Source organism: Lactuca sativa, chromosome 3 (genome assembly GCF_002870075.4).
Source record: "Lactuca sativa cultivar Salinas chromosome 3, Lsat_Salinas_v11, whole genome shotgun sequence".
Classification (NCBI taxonomy): Eukaryota; Viridiplantae; Streptophyta; class Magnoliopsida; order Asterales; family Asteraceae; genus Lactuca; species Lactuca sativa.
The window spans coordinates 323007115-323025467 of NC_056625.2; positions in this window are offsets into that span (position 1 = coordinate 323007115).

Here is an 18353-nt window from a genome sequence, read left to right on the forward strand (position 1 = left end):
TCACTGTACTCCTCTACTTCTATTGGATTGAAATGGTTTGATTTGAATGGAAATTTCTGGTTGTCACATTCAGGTTTTGTGACTGGGATGCCGAGGATCACAAAACAAGGTGTGAAGTAACCATGCAAATTACTTGGTACCCTTAAGTGTTTACCCCTCAATCGATGTGCCGGTTAACCACACACACTTCATCGATACTATGATAAACATTAAGTTACCCTTTACCTACCTTGTTAAATACGAGTTAGTGTGCCGGTTAACCACACACGCTCCACTAACCGACTTAAACAAAGTGCACAGTGTAATTTCATGGATTAGCACCTTATTCACATTTTTCCTAAGTAACTAAGATTGGGTATTAATAAGAGTTTAGTTACTTAGTATTTATCATTAATACTTTTAATGAAGGGAGAATTCTAGTCCTGTCAAACCCGTTCGGCTAACGACCCTCCACCAGTCAAGCAAGCGGTGGGTGAGAGTGGACACCCATTAAGTTGCCATTTTATAGGCAACAACCTTATACCCACCTTATAGACCGGCTTCGTGAATGGGGCGTACTAGCGGTAAGACTGGCTTTACTCTTATACATATATATATTATTAACTTATAATATTATAAAGTATAAGGGTTGAATTTTAACTCTTTAAAATTCTAAGGGCTAACTTGGAATTAAAGTATTCATAAGTGAAAACTTTTCAAATTCCAAAACTTCAGGGCAAGTTTTGAAACTATTCAAAACTAATTAATTCCATAACTTATGTGTTTAAAGTAGTTTTAATCCAAAAACTCTTCAAGTTCCATAACTTAAGGACAAGTTATGGAAGACTTTAAACTAATAAAAGAATTAAGTTTCCTTTATTTTAGAACTTCTGGAATTAATTAAGGTTACACTTTTTATTTATTTATTTATTATTTAACGAAGAGACTCTTGGTCCTCCATAACTTGAGGACAAGTTATGAAGTCATAAACCCATTTAATTAGAACTAGACTCTTCATTTTTGTAACCTTTGCCATCTATTATGAGTTTTATGAAACTTAAATGTGACTTTTCATATAACTTGAGGACAAGTTACAAAAACACATTTTAGAATCAACTCTTAGATTAATTTGGATTGAAAACAACTATTTCACTCAACTTTCTATTAATCTAAGCAACTCATAAGAACAAGATAATTCAAATCAAACTTTTTCATGTAATTAGTCTAAACCTTAAACTAATACAAAACATGAATCTATTGACAATTATCTTTGAAATTGGATTAGCATGAACATTACCACATCAAAAACAAGTTTATAAGTTCAAAAACATCTTAGGGTAATGTTCCTAGTCCAATTCCAGCCAAAAAAGTCAATTTTATGCTGTCTGGGGGTCCAACTCGTCGAGTGCATGAACCAACTCGGCGAGTTGGATCGATTTGATCACTTTTTAGGCATGGACTCGCCGAGTCTCCTGATGGACTCGCCGAGTCTGATGATCAGATAGCAACACTTTCGATTTTTTTAAGCAGTTTTGCAAGTATAACAAGAAAACAAGCCTAGGCTCTGATACCACTGTTGGGTTTTGAGCATTCTAATACTCATATGGTGTACATGAAACCCATAAACCTTGGATCTATGTTTTCTCTATTATACATGCAAATAAGAACTTTCCAGGGCTTTGATCCTAACTAGCATATTATGATGTTCTTAATCTACAAAGTACTAGTTAGATGACATACCTTTTAATGTAGCTTGATGTCTTCAAGCTTTAAGAGCTTAGCCCCAATAGTGTGGAAGCCTCAAGTGGAATCACAAATCACCAAGACACCTTGGAAGACTTTAGAGAATATGAATACTTGGTTCTATCTAGTGAAATCGGCTAGCCCTCTTAGTGTATCCACACTAGTGCCTATTTCACCAACCAAGGACATATTTATATAGTGTGGAGGATTAGGGTTAAACCCTAATACCCATGACCTTTCATTTCCTAGGATCCATGGGTTAAACACTCCATGGACTATCCATGAAAGCTTAGCCCAACCTAAATGAACTTGGCCCATTCCATATATATAAGAGTCCATATTTAATTAGTTCCTTTTGATCACTTAATTAATTATAAATTAATTCTTGATCAATACTATTTAAATAATATGATTCCATATTAATATATTAGAACTTATAATATATTAATATTAATCATAAACATACTATTCTCAAAAGATTATCCATATAAATTGTGTCGGTGAAGTGCAACCCAAATGGACCATGCCGGGTCGGGTCAAGTACATACCAAATATAGTTATGGACTTAGACATTAATCAAACAATAATAACATTTGATACAATATGTTTTGATATTATTTTGTGAGTAAACGAACGTTTTAAAAATGAAAAATTGTTTTGAAAATTTACATTGTTACATTCGAGATGTCCCGATTATTTTTATTTCAGAAAGAACTAGACGAGTCAGAAGAAGTACTCGACGAGTTGAATCAGGGGACCATGAGTTAGGTTGATTGGGGTTGACGTTGACTTGACTTTCACTAAGACATTGACTTTCATGAAGGGTAAAATGGTCATTTTACCCTAAGAAGGATTATCAGTTTATGATTAAGTGTTTTTATGGAACTTTTTGCTGGAGAATCGTCAGAGCGGTAGATAGAGATTCCTCGCCTAGCTTTTCAGCAGTCAGTCTTACGAGGTGAGTTTCCTTTCAGTAGGAATGGGTCTAAGGCACCAAGGCCGACCTGTATATGAAATGTTAGTGGCTGAGTGTGGGTGGGGCCCGTATCACGCAATATAGTTTGATTATGGATATATGCCTGACTGTTAGAATTAGTATACTTGTTGTGTATGTGATACTTGTATGTTGGATAAGTGGCTGAGTGTGGGCTGGGCCCGTATCTCGCAGTAGATGAGTATGGGCGGGGCCCGTATCTCATAGTAGCCGAGTGTGGGCGGGGCTCATATCTCGAAATAGCTGAGTGTGGGCGGGGATCGTATCTTAGAGTCAGAAGAGTGTGGGTAGGGCCAATATCTCTTAGTTGCATGATATGTGTGTATGGTATGTGGTAGTTTGGGGAACTCACTGAGCCTCATGCTTACAGTTTTCGGTTTTAGTTTCAACTACTTCCACTAGTAAGGGAAAGGACTCGGGATGATCGCATGGCACACACCACAGTCACAACATGAGAGTTTAGTCTGATGTCTTACTATGAGATTTTCATCTGAGACAAATACTATGATGTTTTATGAATCAGGATTTATGTTTTTACTTATGCCTTAGATGGTTTATGATTTTAGCAATGATTTGAAAATGAATTTTTTTTTGTCATATTTTTGGGATGTTTCAAGTTGGTATCAGAGCCTTGGTTTGAGGGAATCGGACTCACTTTCGGGTGTGTCTGAACTCAAACTAAGGAATTGGTATAGAAATTTTCAAAAGAAAATCATTTTTACAAAAAGGATTTTGAAAATAGAAAAGAACTTTAAAAAGAGAAAAAGGGTGTGGTGCATGCAATCAGCCGAGCTCAAGTAAGTACTCCCAAATTACCCATACAAGTTTAATTTATGTTATTAGCTTTATTAGAGCAACATGCTAGACTAGGACTAAGGATCTAGGAAGGATGCCTTATGTGCGTTTTATATGTGTTCAGCTTTATGAGAACTGCATGCTAGTACAGATTAGTCATTATGATAGCCTGAAAGAGATATGCCTGATTATGTTTACTCGATGCTCGAATGTTGCTTGCTTTGTGCTTTTAGGATTCTTAATTATCTTTTACTAACTAGTAAATGAATACGTTACGTTACATATTGCGAGGATTGAATAATTTCAGAAGGTTAGGTCTAGCTCTATTACACAACTCTTGTTTGAGTCCAACCGTTATAGGGAAGGACCTCTCATTCAAAGAATTATCTAGTCTTCGTAATATGTTATAGTATTTATGAGCTAGTTAGGGGAGGTAGCAGGGACTTCTTATACAATTGATGGCGGAGAGTGGATTGGTGATTACCCTAGGGGAAGCCTAGGAACATTTTAGAATGAGATCAGAAGTAGTAGTGGTAGAAGGGACTTCGTGGAGTCGAGGCAGTTCTTGAGAAAAGTATGGATAGATATGGAAGGTTGTATGGGTCCGTACTACTGAAAGTAGAGGATCTGTACTCAAATCAAGGAAGGCTGAGATAAGACCAGGGGACTTGTAGGGTATACGATCCCTCCAGTTATATTAGCGCAGACTCCTGTGATCTTCGGATCGATCAAGGAGGGTATCCTAGAGCTTTAGGATGAGATGTTGAGCGCTTTCTGCACTGACATAACAACCATGATGGGGTCACGCACACTGACATTTAGCGAGTTCAGAGCATGTGGGGATCCAGGCTATCATGGGGCTCGGGACCCCATTGCTAGCTGCAAGTGGTTGGCTGATGTTGCCAATGCGTTCCATACCAGCAGGTGTCCCGAGGGGGACAAGGTCAGATTACCATCCTGTTTTCTAAAGGACAGTGCATGTGATTGGTGGGAGGAACTTGGGAGAGCTATTGGTGATGATGCAGTGTTGGATGCAATGACCTGGAGTGATTTCACGACCAGGTTCAGGACCAAGTTCGCACCTATTATTGAGGTGCAGCAGCTTGCTAGGGAGTTCCAGGATCTTCGACGGACGACTGAGACGGTGGCGGTGATTACCGCCAAGTTCAAGGAGAGGACCCTTCTTGTTCTGCAGTATGTGGCAGATGAGGAGATGAAAAGGGTGTTGGATTAATGTCTAAGTCCATAACTATAATTGGTAAGACTTGACCCGACCCGGCATGGTCCATTTGGGTTGCATGGAATTATGCACTTCGATAGACTATAATGAGAGAAATAACACTTAAGGTTGATTAATATATTATAAGTTCTAATATATTAATAGTATTATTTAATTAGTATTGATCAAGAATTAATCTAGAATTAATTAAGTGATCAAAAGAAGACTAATTAAATATATGGGTTGATTGTGTAAATCATCCATACTTGTATAGTAAGTTAATGCTCCATGGATACTCAAGTTGGGCTAAAACCCATAGGATGGTCCATGGATTCTAGATGGTGTATTTGAACCCATGGATCCAAGGAAATGGAAGGCCATGTCAATTAGGGTTTACCCTAATGGTAACAACTATATAAGATCATATTCTTTGGGAAAAATCGGTCACTATGAATAATAAGAAAGGGCTATCCGATTTTAGGAGTGTTCAAGTTTCTCTCAAGTTATTTCAAGTGTATTTGGTGTTGTGTAAACCATTTGAGGTGTCACACTTGAGGCACTAGGCACTCAAGCTTCATGAAGACATTTTACATCAACGATGTATGTATTTGTATGCTAGATTAAGATAATACCTTGGATGTTCATATTTGTATGTATAATAGAGAAAACAAAGATCCACGGTATTAAGGGTTGCATGTACACTTAGGAGTGTAAGAATGCTCAAAACTCAACAATGGTATCAGAGCCTAGGCTTGTTTTCTTGTTATACTTGCAAAGCTGCTTAAAAAATCAAAGTTGTTTGCTATCTGGGCATTAGACTATGCGAGTCCATCAGGAGACTCGCGAGTCCATGCCTAAAAGCGATCGAATCGATCCAACTCGCCTATTTGGTTCATGCACTCGACGAGTTGGACACCCAGATAGCATATATTCGACGTTTTTGCTGGAATTGGACTAGGAACATTACCCTAACATGTTTTTGGACTTATAAAATTGTTTTTGATGTGGTAATGTTCATGCTAATCCAATTTCAAAGATAATTGTCAATAGATTCATGTTTTGTATTAGTTTAGTGATTAGGCTAATTACATGAAAAAGTTTGATTTGAATTATCTTGTTCTTATGAGTTGCTTAGATTAATAGAAAAGTTAATTGATTATGTGTTTTCAATCCATTTTAATCTAAGAGTTGATTCTAAAATGTGTTTTTGTAACTTGTCCCCAAGTTATATGAAAAGTCACATTTAAGTTTCATAAAACTCATAAAAGTTGGCAAAGGTTACAAAATGAAGAGTCTTGTCTCATTGAATGGTTTTATGACTCCATAACTTGTCCTCAACTTATGGAAGTTCAAAAGTCACTTCATTAAGTAATAAAATGTGTAACCATAATTAATTCCATAAGTTATAAAATAAAGAAAAGTTAATTCTTTTATTAGTTTAAAGTCTTCCATAACTTGTCCTCGAGTTATGGAACTTGAAGAGCCTTTTAATTAAAACTACTTTAAACACGTAAGTTATGGAATTAATTAGTTTTGAGTAGTTTCAAAACTTGCCCTCAAGTTTTGGAATTTGAAAAAGTTTTCTCTTATGAATACTTTAATTCCAAGTTAAGCCCTTAGAATTTTAAAAGTTAAAACTCAACCCTTATACTTTATAATATTTTAAGTTAATAATATTTATATATATATATATATATATATATATATATATATATATATATGTATGTATAAGAGCAAGACTTCTTACCATTAGTAGGCCTCATTCACGAAGCCGGTCTATAATGGGGTATAAGGTTACTGTCTATAAAATGGTAGTTTAACGGGTGTCCACTCTCACCCAACGCTTCCTTGACCGGTGGAGGGTCGTTTGCCGAATGGGTAAGACAAGTACTATAGTTCTCCCTTCATTAAAAGTATTAATGATAAATACTAAGTAACTAAACATTTACAAATTCCCAATCTTAGTTACTTAGGAAAATGTGAATAAGGTGCTAATCCATGAAATTATACTTTACACTTTCTTTAAGTCGGGTAGTGGAGCGTGTGTGGTTAACCGACACACTAACTCGTATTTAACAAGGTAGGCAAAGGGTAACTTAATGTTTATCATAGTATCGATGGAGCGTGTGTGGATACCCGGAACATCGATTGAGGGGTAAACACTTAAGGGTACCAAGTAATTTGCATGGTTACTTCACACCTTGTTTTGTGATCCTCGGCATCCCATTCACAAAACCTGAAGGGCACACTCGAGATTGAAACATGCCATTGAAAAGTTCAGTGAATCTCAAAAGGAACTAGGAGTTTTAAAACCAATTAACCTAATAATACATCTCGTTTATCTTGGTGGAAATTGGTGAATCGTCATTCAACTACCTTCAAATATTTTATAGCTTGGATTACGACATCCCTCTTCTAAGTTATAAAATAGTTTGTTGGGTCCTAGCCTTAATATTTCATATTGGGTGTCATATTAAGGACTTTAAATCAACTATCTTGAATATCTCCCAAATAGATGTCTGGTTTAGACATTTATGATCTTCCTAAATCTTTTGAAACAAGCTTTCCTACATGAAGATGATGTCCCATGGAAATCATACTTCTTTCACCTCCTCCAATTATTCTCCCTAACCCACAAGTTCTTGAAAAGTTTAAGGTCACTTAATGTGACAACCTAAAATTTATTCCGTCGTTGTAACCCATTTCCGTCAATAAAATTTATTTTTATCGAAATTTTCCGTTAACTTTTGGGTTAGGAAAATCAATTAATGCTTTTATTTTATTTTCATAAGTGTTGAAATGAAATAAAAACACGTGAAACACCCTCGAATTCATTTGGAAAAGTTTTCAGTTTACGACTATTTAATCGGGTACAACCATAAACTCCATTTAACGTCGGTATTGGGTGGATCCCCACCTGGCCGCAAAAACTCAAACCCTATATTAGGGTTGAGTGGCTTTCATTTGAGCCTTTTTCCTACTCCTAAAGCTTTCTCTCTCTACTCTCTCTCTCTACAAGTTGGATTTTGGTCAAGAAACACCTCATCCAAGCTCCAAAATCGTAAGTAATCCTTCCTAGCTTGTTGTTTAACTTTGTATCCATGCAAATTCGGGGTTGAATCATCCAAATACCTCAAAAACTTGTGTTTACGGTTGGGGAACACCTCCCAAAACCGTAAACTCCCATAAGGGGTTTTGAAGCCCCAAAACCCCTCCAAAACCCTTCTAATGCTTATCTATGACTTACAAAACTTGATGCATGAATTTAGAACCCCAAAATCATGTCTTTATGGGAGTAAACATGAGTTTACAGTCCATATACATTCAAGAACCTTAAACACCTTTTTAAGGTATTAAAATGCCCTTAAACACCTCCAAAATCTTGCATAAGTGCCTAGAACCTTGTACCCTTTCATATGAAACCCAAGATCATGCAAGAATTGGCCAAGCATGAGTTTACGCCCGGAAACTCATGTGTTTACGGCAGTAAACTCACCAAGAACACATGCATAAACCGTAAACTCTATCCAAGGGTCTTTCCAAGCTCCAAACACTTCCATAACCCTTGAATCAACCCTAGGACCCTCCTTTGTGAAGCATAAGACCTCTTAGCACCCAAAAACACTCCACCCATTAGTTTATGGCCGTAAACTCGTGGGGGATATGGTCTTTGGTCCGTAAACACCCCTAAGGGTTTACACTTGAAGAGTAAACTCCTTATCAAGGCCCTATACTATTTAGAAGCAATCCTTAGCACTCATTGCACTTGAAGCAAAGTGTTTTCATGCATTATATGGTCTTTACTTACTTAATTGGTGATAAAAATGACTAATTAGACACCATTATAAGTCACTACATGTTTCATAGGATCTGTGGGTGTGTTGAAGTCCTCACTTGACACCTAGCATCCTACCCGACATTCCATCCACTCCGCTCACTGCAGGTGAGTTCATACCCCTTAATTAATCTTTCAAATGTTTTTAAATGCTTTTAGGGGGGGGGGGGAATACAAGTTGAATCCAACAAATTATAGTATTAATCACATGTGATTTGTAACTTACATTTAAAAAGGATTACCATACTTTTAACTGTTTTTGCCATCAAAACTGCATTCAATGTTTATCAAACTCATTTTCATGTTAAATTGTTATAAAAACTACTTCCAAACTCTTTTAAACTTCTTATGTTCCATAAATATATCTACACCAATATTTTTATATAAGTGAGACTTGAAGGACATAGGACTGATAGGTCGCCTTATTACATGTTCTTGTTTGATTGGGGTCTTACGGTTTATTGTTATCTGTCCGACTATCGTTGAATTCTTAGTTATATATTGTATGTATTTATGTTGGATATGAATTTCATCACTCCTTTCAATACTTTGGTGTATCCAAGATAAACTACAACATGCTATTTAACTATAATAGGTATAATTAAGGTTTCCCGCTCTTTACTACCATTACTATGATACTTACCATAGTTAGCACTATTATGACTCCCTACATGTTACGTACTATACCAGGAGAATACTATGTACTATACAAAAGAACACTAAATACATAATACCGAGAATCACACTATACACTAATACAAGAGAACATACTAAAACATAATGTGATACCCTATTCCTCTATACGACACTTTACTGCGCCTGCGCCATGTAACCATAGTCTCCTGGAGGGAGAGCAGGCTCTACATGTATAGATCTATACCGAGCGGACATTCTCACATCCCGACTGCTAGCTACAGTTCGAGCCGACTAAAGGATGATAACATGTTACCACACTACGTGTGACCTGGAGGGTCATTATACATTCGATCGTCTATCCACATGGTTACATAAAGATTCACATTCGGATCCCTAAATTAACAAATTAAGAATTAAAGGTAAAGTAGACTTCCCGAGGTGTATTATATACTTATCACTACGTAGAGTCTGCGGTTTATTTACCATTCAGTCGGCAGTAACACTGCTGGAATAATACATTATTTTCCCATGTACTTTGTTCAAATGAAGTCCAAACTATATTTTTATAATTGAGAGTCTAATTGTGAAAACTTTTACACACTCAAAGAATCAAACCTACAAGTAACCAAGTCTTGGCAGCAGACTACTTTTATTGGAAAATATAGGATTTTCTAGAGATTCACACTATTTTTCAAACTTGATAACAACTTTCCTGTTACATAATTGTAAACACTTTTATACAAGCAATGACACTAAATTCTTATGAACTCACCAACTTTATGCTGATACTCGTTTTCAAAATAACTTGTATTCTCAAGTCGTTAGTAGACAGGTACAGATGCATCATTTTAGAAGACGGAGCACATACAAGACTCATCTTTATTTTGATTATACTTTTTGGTGTCTAACAAACTGTACAGAACACGCTTGTATTATAATTGCTATATTAATGTAATGGATGTGGTTGCTTGTTTTTACTATTATGCATTGTTGAACAGCACAATTAGGCTTAGAGACATATAGTCAAGTCTGGGTGAATGTAGCCTGATCAACTACGTTTTCCTAGGGGTGACTAGCACGTGCCTAAGGGTGATTGTGATGTTGCAACAAGTCTAGAAGCTTACTGACACTACCACAAGAACGTTAGAACAAGTATACTATAGGAGTATTCTGCAAATTCTGTGATTTACATATGTGAGAACTAAAAGGGTCGTTGCTAGTAGGACAATAGTTGCTAAGTGGATACCCTACGGTTACATGTGATTAAGATGCTATAGACTTAGAATATGTGGTCTTTGCTCTATTTCTTGTTCCTTGTTTGGTTGTGGATTTAGAGTTAGGATCACTTATTCGAAGGTCTATCCTGTCTTGGTTACATGTAATTAGTATGCATTATGCAGGTATTGGGTCGACTAACGACGATCATCTTATAAGTATCCTAGATTAGTACGTCTATTAACCTTTCTTTCCCCATTCTCACGTAGATAGCATGGCTGGCTTCCACCATCCCGGCGATCCGTACTATCCAAACCAAGGCATTGGAGGATGGCTCGAGGAGGAGTCAGAAGACGATCACCCGATCCCTTTGGATGATCACCGTGCAGAAGGCTTCTTGGATAGCTCTAGCTCCGAGCCAGAAGTCAACAACCTACCCATGTAGCTCCAAACCCCAACCCCTGTCCAGCATTCCAAGGTCCCACTCCCATTTAGGCAACAAACTTGGATCGATGGAACGATGAACAGGGTCAGCCCTTACCTTTCAACAGAGACCTAAGCTTTTACAACATAAGTGAGAGTGTCTCGGCTGATCGAGCCCTACCTGTCATGGTCCGGAGGATTGCCAGGAACCTACTCTTAGGTCACTTTTCCCAAACTCATGTTACATCATTAATACCAGTGATATTTGCAATTGAATTCTTACTACTGTCATCACCTCTATAAACTTTCAGTAAAAAGATGCCTCCCCGCAAGCGCCCGAAAAGAGGCAGACCTACGACTCTAACTCCACCTCCACCACCTCCTCCTCCGCAGTTTGATCTGGTGCTGTTTCAGATAGCTGTAACCGCAGCTGTGACCACAGCTATGGCCCAAATGAATTCTGGCGATGCAAGTGGAACCGGAATGGACACCAACTCTAGGCATGGTGAAATCCACCCACGTGCACAGGGGTGCACCTATAAGGATTTCATGATCTGCAAACCAACATTCTTTAATGGAACTGGAGGGATCATTGCACTGTCCTAATGGATCGAAAGAACCGAAGTTGTGTTCGAAATGTGCTCGTGCCCCGAGGAAAGAAAAATCAAGTTCGCTGCTGCTACCTTCACTGAAAGGGCCCTGACATGGTGGAATGGCCATGTCAATTCACTTTCTTTGGTGACAGCCAACGCCATGGGCTGGGACACACTGAAGGACCTTCTGAGAAGGGAGTACTTGGTTGATTAGTATCTATGCCTGTAACCATAATTGGTAAGTACTTGACCCGATTGTGCATGGTCCTTTTGGGTTGCCTTCACCAAAGCAACTTGACTGGAGAAATAATAGAGAGAGAGGTTATTGTGATTTATTAATATGTTATAAGAATAATATATTAAAGAGAAATCATATTTGTTTAATTAATATTGGTCAATAATTAATTAGGAATTAATTTTGTGATCAAGTGTAATTAATTAAACTAGAGGGGCTGAATTGTAATTATGTGATAGTTGCAAAACAGGGCAATGGTTATCCTTGTTAAAGGATGGACGAATTCAAGGATAAGGATATCCTTAAAATCGTCCAAGGTCCAAGAGATAAGGGTTTTCAAGGCTTATCTTGTGGTTGCTTGGTGGGCAAGTAACTAGATATGGATAAGGACTGAAACCCTAATCCCAACCCTATATAAAGACCCCTAAGGCCTTTGGATTTCGACCACAAGATCCCTAGAGCATCTAAGCACGATTTCTACCTTCTCTCTTCTCTCTCTATATCTTCTCCAATTGTTTGGGGTGTTTGTGAGCCGTTAGAGGCATTACACTTGTGGTGCTTGCTTTCAAGACCTAGGGTTTGAAGATTCAAGTTGTTATTACAATATAACAACAAGAGGTATGTAATCTAACCTTCTTGGTTAATTTCGAAAATAGCAATCATGATTAGGGTTTTATTATGTGTTCATAATGTTGTGTATCTAATAGTGAAAACATAGATCCAATGCTAGGGTTGCATGTTCACATAGGATTGTTTGTATAAAACCCATCAGTGGTATCAGAGCCTTTGGTTAACTTGTTTTCAATTAGTTTATTCAATTGTATGAACTTGACATATTAGGGCTTATTGCCAATAAACCCTAGGAGGCTAGGGTTTTTCGAGATTCGGGTTTGCAAACCCTAATTTGCGAGAGTTTGAATAAGATCTTCAAATCCTTTCCTTAAACCCTTAAATTTCGAAATCTAGGGTTTGTTTTAATCCCTTGATTTTCGAAATTAGCCTCCTACCCAAGATAAGATCCTAAATTTTAGGGATTTGGATTATCCCATATCTTGTAATTATCCTCTAATTGTTATATATGGTAATTATAGATTTTGCATTATCCAAACCAAAATTTCGAAATCTAGAGAGATAATTAAGGGATTACAATATCTTAAATGTATAAATGGTAATTATCCTCATGAGTTAGATAATCCCTTATGATTTAATAATTAAATTAATAGTCTAATTCAAGATAATTATTAAATCAAGAGTTTTAATATTTAAAATTTTAATTTACATGTCATAAATTCGAAAAATTTTAAGAGAAATTAAAACTAAATTGTTTTGAAAAGTTTCAAAACTTGCCCTCAAGTTTTGGAATTTAAATTTTGATTAAAAGTTTAATTTTGATGCATATTTAAATTCTAAACCCTAATGTTTTGAAATGTTTCAAAACTTGCCCTCAAGTTTTCGAATTTAAAAATTGATTAAAAGTTTAATTTAGGAATGTTAAATTCTCAAACCCTAGTATTGTTTTGAAAAGTTCAAATCACACCCTTATGGTTTTATTAATTAATTAAGGTGTATAATTAAAAGAAGTTTAATAAATCCATAAAAGTTTTGGTTTACAATTAAGAGTATAATTGTTATATTTGACCACCTAGTATTTTTAAAGTGTAAAACACACCCTATACTATATATAACATTAAAAGTCTAACATTATATATATATATGTATAAGTAAAAGTCAATCTTACCGTTAGTAGGCCTCATTCACGAAGCTGGTCTATAAGGGGTGTTTAAGGAAATTGCCTATAAAATGGCGATTGAGTGGGTATCCACTCTTACCCACAACACTCTTGACTAGTCGAGGGTCGTTAGCCGAACGGGTAGGATAGGGAAAAAACCTTCCATTATAAGTATAATGAAGTACAAAAGTAACTAAATGATTTACAAATTCCCAATCTTAGTTACTTAGGCAAAAGTGAATTGATGCAATTCCATGAAATTACACTTTGTACCCTTACGAAGACGTTAGTGGAGCGTGTGTGGTTTACCGACACACTAAATGGTTCTAAGCGAAGTTAGTAAAGGGTGACTCAATGTTTGTCATAGTTCGGTGGAGCGTGTGTGGTTTACCGACACATCGAATAGATGACTGTAACATGTGGGGGCACCATGTAAGTTTGCATGGTTATTCACACCCGCTTTGTGATCATCGGCATCCCAGTCACAAACTAGAGAGGCATATCGAGATTTAAACATGCCATTGAAATGTTCTATGAATCTCAAAGAATCTAGGAGTTTTCATAAATTTAAAACTTAAATTTCTTTTTCGTTTTTCATGGTGGAAAATTAGTGAATCGTCATTCACTTACCTTCAAATATTCTGCAACTAGATTACCGCATCCCTTTTCTAGGTTGTGGCGTATAATGTTGGGTCCTATACTTAATATCTCATTTGGGTGATTTATTAAGGACTCAATCAATCAACTAACGTGAATTTGTTTTGTCCCGTTTTGTAGATGTCAAAGTACGACAGCTATGGTCTTCCTAAATCCTGTGGAACAAGCTTTCCACATGAAGATGATATTCCACGATTCGATCGAGGAACAAGAAATCATGCTTCACTTCTTCCACCTCCTTCAATTATTCTCCCTAACCCACAAGATCGAAGAATTGAAAGGTTCAATGTCACTAAAGCCCTATTCGAAATGAAACATGTAGATGGTAAACCCGTGTGTGCTCACGTTCTAGGAATGAAATCACACATCGATAGGATGATAATGTTGGGTGCGTCATTCATGGATAAATTGGCTATGAACTGGGTTTTGCAGTCACTTCCTGAATCATATAATGAGTTCAAAAAAAAGTATTATATGATGGATCATGACGAAAACCTCATTGACCTAACTTACATGCTCATTGCTGCTGAATCAGAAATGATTTGGCAAAGAAGTGGAGCATATTTGTTGGGAAATTCAACCAACCATGCTTCCGTGGATGCTCTAGGAGAGGCGACATGTTTCTGCTGCCAAGGGAAAGGGAAATGGATACGAAGTTGCCCAAAGGAACTGAAGAGTCTCAGAGATGGAAGAGTCAAGAAGTGTGGCTCTGCTTTAGGTACAAAATCCACTATCTAACTCCATTAAATTCCTATTCTTTATACATAATGTGATAAGATTACATTTGCATGTTTTGCAGGATCAAAGAAAAGAAAGGAAAGTTGATGGAACAGCAAGATGAGTCTGATCACGAAGAAATGGATTACGATCGCATGGATTCGAAGATCAGATTTTGAGCTTAGGAAGTTATGATAGATTTGTTAGGAGTATTTGAATACATAGTTTTTCATTTGAATTTTTCATTGTAAGGACATGTTTTCTGTTGTTTTGATAAATAAAATAAATTTTGGATTTTATCTTATTTGATTATCCTTGCAATGGCATATATGAAAAAATTGATGTTTGTGTACTTCTACTATTAGCAAAATGGATTTGATTCTTAATTAGGTTACTTGTGGAAGTGTCAAAAGTTTACCAAATAGGGAGAGTTTCTCATCGCCCAAGTTTCAAGTGGATAGGAACTTGGAATCGTGCAACAAGTATTGCATGATGAATGAAAACTACCACATTTGGGAAATTTAGACTAGTCGTTGACAAAGTGTCGAGTGAAGGACTATGAGATCAAGTACACAAAGTTGTGTGTTGATCAAGTCCACCACAAGAGTGACAAGATATTCATTATGATTTACTAAAGGTTTAGTAAATATGGTTACACTTATAAGATTAAGTATAATTAATTAAAAGAGTTTCAATCAATAGCAGAACGAATAAGAAGAATCAAGTAGGCAGAAAGAAAAAAGTTTCTCTGTTCTAAGAAGAAGGGAGAGTACCTTTTATTGTGTTTTATGATATGACTTAATGATTAAGAACCATATCTCAAATGGATCCTCGAAGTGATTCTTAGTATAATTTGTATGTCTAAGAAGAGGAAATGAGAATTGTGAAAATGGTTAAATCAAGAAGTCAATCATACTTCGTTCCAATGTCAAGTCTTAGAGTTATACTCCAAGATTGTGAATTAGGTGACAAGTCTTAAGAAGGTTTATAACTTTCATCAAATGTGGAACATGGAAAAGCTTTTCTTGTTCTCGCACATTTGAAATTGGTAAGTTGTGATGTCTTGGATAAGACAAAGACCAACTAGGACCAATTATGTGAAAAGTTTTGTCTTGATAAAGGTTGCACTAACTCTTGAATATTTGTTTGTCAAGAAATGTTTCTTAACAAGGGAATCTTATATGTCAACGAGTCAGTGGGAGTCTCAATTTTCTTGAAAGGTTTCAAGAACAAATCAAGAATAAACCTTATCGGTCAACACTAGCACACGACTTGAGGTGCACAACCTATCGTGTTGACATTGTTTTGTTCTGTGCCATTCCAAATAGAGGTAATTATACATGTGAGTTCTACGAGTTCTCAATGGATTGTATAGGGGCAAGACACCTTGTTCAATGGAAAGTACATTGAAATGAAGGGGTAAGCTGCTAAATAACATGGAAGCAATGGTGGGACCCTTGATGTCAAGAAATTAAGGAAAGCAAGTTCTATCCATAAGAGTTTGGATTTGTCACCCACATTATCTTGTTATTATGGTTACGACAAATTCACATGGATGAGAATGAATACACCACAAAATCTAAGTGTCATAAGGTTTCTTTCATTCATAAGAATGATTCTAAGGAAACGCTTTCACTAAGAGATTTTGAAGATAGCATTATATGATTTGGGTTTCTCAAATTCAACCTTGATTACGGCATACCTCTTCGTAGTTCGAATTGTGGGAAATGGCAAATAGATCTGAACATCTTAGACTTATTGATATTAGTCTTAGAATCGTTTAGACATATACATATGAGTTGTCCAAGGAAAAGTGTATGAGTTTAAGAAGCTTAGATAGAGTCTTATCGAAGCATCTAGTATTAGAAATATGAACTTAAGAAATTGTTCTCTAGAAGTTCAGCTGAATTCTGAATACATGTCAAAGCTAGTGGGAGTATAAGTGTTATGCTGGTAAAGAAATAATCATCATGTAAGTGGGAGCATGATTATTATGGTAAGTATTGCAAGTTAGCAATATTAATTATAGAAAACAAGTGTTGAACTTTGCAATGTCGTAAGGGTTGAAAAATTGTTTTGCTATAATTAAGGGAGAGAATATTGTATTTCATTTCAAGATCTAGAGCTTAGATTGAGAAATTTTAATAAATTTAGTCAAAGGATACATAGTGTGTTCTTAAAATTTTGATTATGATTACGGTATCCCTCTTCATAGTTCAAATTGTAAGAACGTGACACATAAAATGTTATGGCAGAAGATTGATAGAGTATCGTATCTTCATGTAAGACATTATGCATCGTGTCCCATATGCTTCGGGTATAGGATCGATTGCAAATGCTATAATATTTGACCATTCTAAATTTTTCCAAATGTCTAGCGCATTAAGAGGGAAAAAGGACAAGAATCAGTTTTGACTAAGATAATTAAACAACTATCAAAGGACGATCCAAAGCTCGCTGACGATTGGTCGCTTGTGAGTAGTTGGAAGTGTGGCGTTGAACAGACCATATGGACATCATTATGAATAGATAAGATTCTATTAATGAGTTGTCATATGGTAAATATGGAAATGTTTCCATAAATGGGAGTTGTAAATTAAGAATTTATGTCTAGATTAAAAAAAAATTATGCAAAAGGATGTTCAAGGAATGTACTTTGAGTGAGAGACATCACGTCTATAGAATAGTTCTGTAACTATTTTGATAGAGTACCTTGTGATTCCGATGGCCGAGTCTTTGTGATTTTGTGTTGTAACTTCATAAGAGGATCATCGCATAAAATATTAGAATTTGACATATTCTATAAGTGACAAGAATTTGATATTCTTGTGCTTATGATAAAGAATTGGGATTTATAAAATGAGAATGATTGAAAATGTGTTCACTTGATCTATTTCACAAAGTAATAGAACATTGAAAACCAAAGTGTGCACGCTTGGAGCATGGGACAATTGTGGTTATAATTCAAGTTATAAAGTTGATTATCTGAAACGTTAAACAAGGTATAACGAGTAATCAATATGGTGATTAAATAAAGGTGTTTTATTTATAATCAAGGGTTTGGGACCATATAGGATTAGTATTACCTTTGTGTTTCACTTTGCGTGTTTTGACTTCCAGAATAATTGAGTTTATTAAGAATAATCGAATTATTCAAACGGACTGCAGTCAGTCATATGTTGGAAGTAAGTATGAATGAAGACTGTCATGAATTCGTTTGTAGATTGTCTAGAGCGTATTAGACATAGCACAGGTTTGTTGCAACGTTCATGAGTGTTTATGAATATGATTTTGAGCATTGGATTAAACCCACGTTCACTTGGATCGCTTCATGGATTTTATCACGAGCGATTGGTGAGACGATAATATCTTGTATTCTTGAAACCGAGATGTGTGAGTTGTATCTTGCGAATCGTTTGCACATTGATAATATGTAAACGCACCGGTAACTCGTTGTTATAAAACTTATTGTTGTGTGTGATTTGGTGAGTGAGTGCAAGCAAACATTGAGTCAAAGTTTATCCGTTCCTTTTACCCAAAGTGGGATAAAAGCAATATCTGTGGGCCCCTCGATGATTTAGTG